The 7,611-nt window shown below is 31.2% G+C and overlaps 1 pseudogene; it reads right to left on the bottom strand.

Annotated features, from left to right (window-relative positions):
* LOC136063991 (peroxidase 27-like) overlaps positions 1–4,873 on the bottom strand; it is a 15,630-nt pseudogene extending 10,757 nt beyond the window's left edge.
* Between the last annotated feature and the right edge of the window lie 2,738 nt (positions 4,874–7,611).

The raw sequence follows: 7,611 nt of genomic DNA, 5'->3' as shown, positions 1-7,611 counted from the left end.
GGTTGGCTGCAAAGTTCTTCAGTTCATCCACGTGATGAATAGCAGGAAGATGCTTGGTCACAAAACCCTATGGTGCAAATACACAGCAACTTCTTGATGGAAGATGAACTAGGTCAAGAACCTTGTCTGTTGAGCACAATTTGCATAAACAGAGATTGCTCAATGATAATACAACTTGTGTCTACCAAAACGGCTCTTAAAATAATCCTTTTATATGTTTAGGGTTAGAAGAAAAGAAAGCCCAAAAACATATTCACGGATCCCAAGAAAATCATATTGGAATTCTGATTTTTTTAATTCTCGACAGATAGCAGGTGTCGAGGTAGCTATTGAGAGGTGTCGAGATTTAAAAATCTGCACTTCAACTTGCTTTTTCTTGGACAGACTTGATAACTTCAACACTTGAGCTTGAAACATTGTTTCTTGAAGTATTAAAAACACCTAGAACTACCCAATTACAAGCAGAGTGCGTTTTGTCAAAGGATTAGCCAATATACATAACTAAGTGACATATGTTCTTAAACAAGTTAAAACATATATGTCCTAACAACATTGAAACCCAAACATCTTTGCCTTTCCTCTTGAATTACTAAAGAAAATGCCTTATCAATGGAAGGACTAGGCTCCATCATGAGAATTTGTGTTCGAACTTGAGAATAAGAATCATTCAAGCCATTTAAGAACTGCATAAGTGAATCTTGATGCTGAAGTGCTGTGATTTTGTCATTTACACCACAAGTGCATTTACCACATGAGCAACATGGTAAAGGCCTGAAATTCAATAGTTGATCCCAAGCAGCTTGAAGATCAATGAAGAATCCTGTAATCGTGGTTGTACCTTGCATCATAGTTGAAATTTGCTTCTGAAGTTGAGAGATTCTTGGTCCATTGGCTTAAGAGAAACGTTTCTTGAGAGTGTTCCATACTTCAAATGCACTGTCTCTGTAAATTACACTAGCAGTGAGGTGACGAGAAATTGAATTCAAGATCCATGAAGAGATCATTGAATTGCATTTGGACCAAGCTTTCTTCTCTAATGGTGTGACTGCCATCAAAGCATTGATAGAACCATCAACAAATCCGAGTTTGCTTTTGGCATCCAAAGCCATTATCATTACTCTGGACCACATAGGATAATTGTCCTCAGTCAATGGTTGAGTAACCAAAATCGCACCTGGTGTTTCACCATGGTGCAAGAAAAATGGACTTCGTGGATCTTCCATTGGAGTCAGCTCTTGCTAAGAAGAGGAAGGTGGAGTAGTTTGAGTATTCTGAGTATACGACGCCATTGAAGAAGGCTCGTGCTCTGATACCATGTAACAAAACAGAGATGAAGAAAGCCAAGAATTTATGAATGCAAGAGAGAATGTTTGAGAGAGAAGATTAGAAACTTTCTCTTGATATTGTAATAATGATGAATCTGTACATGATCTAAGGATATATACACCTCTGTATCTAAACCCCCAAAACAGAATGTAACAAACTAATCAGAGGATAAGGAAATCAGTTATAACACATGGGAAGGTTAGTTACAACACGTGAGATACAATTTGAATAAAATTAACAGCTAAACTACATGCCGTTTATCAACTAATCTAAATAACCTTGCAGCTCGTTTGTGTTGTTTAGTTCTTCTTGGTCTGTGTCGTTTAGTTCTTCTTTTCTTCCTTCTTATTCTTTGATCCTTTCTTCTTCACTCCTTTCTTCTTCACTGCTAACTGATAATCTGAGATGATAATAAAATCCATCTAATTAAATTTTATGTTAAGAAACACTAACTATATAAGAAATGACTCGTAAATTCTAGGGATATATTTTTACCGTGGCAACCACATCCCTAGCCACCAAAGCCAAGATGTCCGCACATGAAACTACACCAGGACATGCCTTTTCTAGTGCAGACTTGGCTATATCGATAATTTGAAATCCCCGAAGGCTTAGATTTGGAAATGCGTTTATTTTCAGTTTGATTTGTTGAAGAATTCAAAAGCATAGAGCCATCACAACCCTGTAGAGTGTAGACAATGCCAGTGAGTTAAAATATATATATATATATATATAAAAGATCATCCACATTGGTAGAGCTAAAAATTATAGTATTTAACACCTCAAAATATTACTTTATCTATTTTAAAACACAATTTCACAGCATACCCTGTATCAATAGTCTTATTTTTACCATCAACCAAACACTCTTTATTTTCTTATTAATTTCTTTTTCACTTCCTCTCTCTTCCTCTCTACCACAAAACCCAATTAAGTGATAAAATAAATTTTTTTTAAATAAAAATTTTGCCTTTGTCTCTGTGATGTTGGGCACGAAATTGGAGTTTGATACCACCACCAATGGTAATGCTCTTAGGGCAAAGTGAAGAAAACAGTAACTATTTTCACATACTCATACTCATAATTTCTACTAATGCAAGTGCTATTGTACACATTTTAAAACCCAAAAAAGTGATGGTCACATTTAGACATGAAAAGTGGACATATACATAATATATAAAATAATTTGTGTGAGAATTATTATTCAAAGAAAATGCTACAAATATAAACGTGGGAAATAGACATTCAGTATACGTACCCTAACGAAACAATCGTGGAAGTGCATTCTCAGCAAAGAGGCAGCAAGTGTAGGTGCTTTTGACAAGGTTTGAACTATAACCTTCTTAACTATAGTCTCGGCTTGTGGGCATGTCTTTGCATAAAAACCTAGTTTAGTCTCTGTGCATTTGCGAGGTCTAGGACAGAAGGTACAAACATTTACCAGAGAAATAAAAATGAGAAAAGCCTTGAAGTATCCATGTCATAAAGATAAGCTGATAAAAGTTTGATTTTGGCACTGAGATTTTGCGCAACGTTTGTGCGATTTTATACTGGACGTCTGGACCTAATCCATCAGATTTTCATGGATAGGCTGTCAGCACATATATGGCACTTTGCTTTGTTTTTAAGTATAATTTTTTAGGTCAATAGCTTTTAAGCATATTTATTAACGTAAATAACAAGCGGACTGAATTTTTTTAAACACCGGAATCGAGTCCATTATACGATTAGGAAAAATATTTTTACACACTCGTTTTGTTATAGTGGTTGAAAGTTGAAACTTGTAACACCACAATGGCTTACACCAATTTGTTGAAATAATAAGTTGAGATTAGTGTGGAAGTGATGAACCATATAAAAATGATATTAGACTAATCATAACTTATCTATCGTTCCAATAAATCTAATAAATTTTGAGAAATTATGCGTACCAGAACTTTAATAGGCACAAAACTTTATTATACTTCTCCATTGAAGTCAACTTCAAGAAAAACAATAAATCTATAAGCGTTGGGTATTTCGCCAAAATATTCACACCCTCTTTTTTCATTTTGTGTTATATATGGTGGGCACAAGTAAGATGAGTGACAAGTATACGTGAGAGTGTATATTTTTACACACTCATTTTGTTTTTTTTAATTGTTTCCCGTTGAACTAAGATTTTATTTTATGCTTTTTCCCCCCTCTAACTGAAAATGAAATATGAAGTTGTTATTTGTTTTCCTAATTGAGTATCAGAAAATCTCTTCATAAAAATACCTATTTAATTACCTTAAAGAGTAGAATGAACACATGAAAAGAGTTTCATTAGTGCTCCAACCCATACTTTCGTTAGTGTTTAATAATTTTCAATTGTTTGGACAATAATGAAATTAAACGGTTTGAAGTAACATGTTTGAAAGTATGGGGTTTAATTGTTTTGTCTTGCAAACGACCGGCCTAAAAATATAAGTTAAGGAATAATCATATTCAATTATGAGCGTCAATGCACACTTTTCAAAAATGAAAAACATATTTTTCAATAATATATTGGTTTGTACGCATACATATTTTTCAACAATATATAGGATTGACACAATTTGAATTCAACTTTTAAAAAATATTGTAAAAACATATTAACAAGTCATTTATTTTTAGAATAAAACTTAGGTATAGTTATTTATAAGATGCCATATATTAGGTTCTTTAATTACATTCAAACAAATAGTTTTATTGACCAATAAAATACAAACAATATTATCTTTTCTAAAAATAATTAAATTAAATTTAAATTTAGTTAGAGAACTTAATGTATTGCACATAAAATTAAAAAATTAAAATAAAATAAAAAACTATACCATGATTTTACTTTTTTATAACATATTATTTTATATAGAGTTAATGCAACTCAAGGTTCTTGAATAGATATCTTTGTCTCCGGTACAACTTCATCCTATCTTGAATGGGAATACATTTGTCAACCCAATTTTTCTTTTAGAAAGGGCTAATTTCTTGATGATTACTGGGATTTGGGCTTGGCCCCAATTTTCATCATCTAAGCCATAAAGAATGTGGCAAGGTCCACTCCCAAACAAACCCTGTCGTATCATATGATATATTTCGAAGCTTTAGATGTTTCTTTTTCTTTGTACTCGGCTTGGGTTTTTATTTTTAGCTTATGTTTCAAAGCATAGATGATTCAAGGCACCCATATACATGCCGATCAAGCCCAAACAAAAATGGAATAATGTTGGGCTATCTGCCCATTGGCTGTCAGCCCACTCTTATTACATGTGTATTTTTTGCCAACTATGTGAACTATGGGCCATGGCAAGGCTACAAAAACAAAGGCCATGCTGAAATTGCTTCTACACTTACAGCTTAGCCGGTCCATTTCTAATGTCTTTAGAGAAAGTTGAGATAACCATCTCATAGGAATGGGAAATTAAGACACGGTTTTCCCAACTAACGGCTTGTGTGCTATATAACAACGTTCCTATCAGTACAGATACAGTTCAAGCGAAGACTCGTAAGCAATCACAAAAGACGCCACTTTATACCCTTTCATTTTCGCTTACTCAATGTCTTTGTCCCATGTACTCTTGTACTTATACTAATTCACTCGGATTTTTTCACAATGTATTAAATGTTGTTCACTTAAAAAATCGGATATTTTGACCAGGATTAACAAAATGAGACAAGGTGTGTATAAAAGAATTTGAAGATACTTATGTGTAAGTCTGAATACCGCTTATTTTGTTGAAAACTAAAAACTGAAAATAATTTCTGCAATATTATTCACTCTTTTAACACTATAGCAAAGCCTAAATGCACTGTTCATGTCCCATGAACAGTGCAAAAGGCGCTGAGCTTAAAAAAAAAAAAAAAAAAAAAAAAAAAACAAAACAAAACGCAATCAGCCATCAGCTATGCAAACGGGGTTATGATTGGATTTTTCACGCCTTTTTATTTTCTTCTAAAGAAGTCAAAATGTGCACAAATATTAAGAACAACACACAACACAAACAAATTTGTGCGTACAAATGAATGAATTATTAGTAAGTGTGTATGCATCTCATAATTAAATACTACCTTAACCCCATTTTGTTAGTCTAGTTTTAAAAAAATTATAAATAAAAAAAAACAGTTAATAGAACATCTCTTAATCTGATGTATTTAACTTCAAAGGTATACAAATTTTAGGTAGTAAACTATTATTGATGGCAAAAATAATTTAGTGATGACCCAAATTAGAACCAATAACAACTTGCCAACTAAGATTTGTTGTAAATGTTGAAGAATATATATTACTCTCAATTTAAATTCTAGTAAAAGGATGATATAAGTTTTTTTTTTTTTAAATTACTCCACCATCCCAAATTGTGGTCCTGTATTCATTTTGTGATATCCTAAAATGTAATCTCTTTAATAAGTCTAACTTATTCTTTATTTTATTTAAAAAGTCAATACATTCTTTCCAAAGTTTAAATTTAAAGAGAGTAATTTTGGAATCTTGTACTTTTTTAACCCAAAAAGTAAATTTACTAAAACATATGTGATCGATTTGATAAAGAATGCCTATTGTGTACCATTTAAATATTGAATTTTATTTGTTTTTTTTCAATCTATAAATCAGAATCATAAGTAAAAAAATATATATATATATATATATATATATATAGAGAGAGAAGAGAGGAGAGAGAGAGAGAGAGAGAGAGAAAACAATCAAAATCTAAATTAGTTTCTAATTGCTATTTACTTTTGTATCACATGTCCAACTTTTTTTTTTCTTAATATTGGTGTCAAATGACCCATTCATAATATTTAGCTCAAAAGCTGAGATAATCACCTCTTTCACCTTGGTAAGACCATTACATCATTACCATTATTGAATATTTATGTGTCTCTAAAAGAGATTATGGATTCAATTTTTAAGAATCAGTATTCCCACGATACTACATATACATGTAATTACCCAAGATACTAAGGTATTGATCATACAAGATCTTACTTCGGCAAACATCGAAACATTAATAAACAATTCATGTTTAACTTTACCATCATTTCAAAAATAGGAGTTGATACATATAACAGTCATGAAATTGTTTGTTTAAATGACAGTAGTTTGTAGAAAAACATCTCAGAGTAATCCAATTTAGTATATTCCAAATATACCAAAACTGAAATTAGAAATCTCAAATTTTGTGATCAAAGAAGATCATCATAATTAATATATTATAAATTTATAGTCTTATTAGAAAAGATGCCCAATCTGATTACAGACTACAAATTAAAATTCTAAATTTGCAAAGATTTGTAATTTAGACCTTTTGTATATGAATTCTCATTCTCATACCTAAATAATATTTATAGCATTTTACAGGCTACAACATATAATTTCTAAATGTCTACACCATGGCTGTCCAAATCATGATCTGGATCGTAGAATCGTTTGATTTTACGATCCCACCTCACCAAAACGTTTAGGATCGCAAAAATGGTAGGATCGTATGTAGAATCTTGTAAGATTGTATAAGATCGTATGAGATTTTACCAATCCTACCAAAACATAAATTTTTGGTTTTTTTTATGGGATAAATTTTTGGTTTGATGAAACTTTAAGGGTTTTATTTTTCCATGTTATGATTGTATAATATTTTTATTTTTATAAAATTATGTTAACCTAAGCAAATGTTTTCTAGTTTCTAGTTTACTTGTAATCAAAACGAAGGAATGCTTAATCATTTCTAAATGAAGAATTTGATGTTGGCTTTGCTGCTTTTAAAGATATAATGTTGTTAAATTTGTTTGATCAATATACTAATTTGTGTTCTAATATTGCTAAAAAAAATTTATATATAATTTTATTAGTTATGCTTGTATTTGTATATTGATTAATTGATTTTTTGTAGCATGCTCTGTAATTATTATTGAGTGATATAACTTGAATAGTTGAGTGTGAAGTTGTATCTTGATGTCTTTCGCAACTCTAGTATACAAATATATAATATCTACATAGATGATGAAATGGATAATGATTAATAAGATAGTGGTTAAAACTTATAAGAATCTTAGAATGAGAATAATTAAATGTTCATTTCGCCTTAATATTCATCTTGCTTTTGGATTTCATATTGTAGTTAGCTGGTTTCCATTTACGTGATTATTCAACATACAAAGTCATTATCGATGTGTTTTTTGCTTTAAATTTAAAAATATATAGGATCTTACGATCTACAATCCGATCCTAAAATACACGATCTCACCTACCTCCCACGATCCTACGTAAAATCCCGATTTTGACAA

Source organism: Quercus suber, unplaced genomic scaffold (genome assembly GCF_002906115.3).
Source record: "Quercus suber isolate HL8 unplaced genomic scaffold, Cork oak 2.0 scaffold_606, whole genome shotgun sequence".
In the NCBI taxonomy this organism is placed as follows: Eukaryota; Viridiplantae; Streptophyta; class Magnoliopsida; order Fagales; family Fagaceae; genus Quercus; species Quercus suber.
The sequence above is the reverse complement of the archived record's forward strand: the minus strand, read 5'-3'. Positions and strand labels throughout refer to the sequence as shown.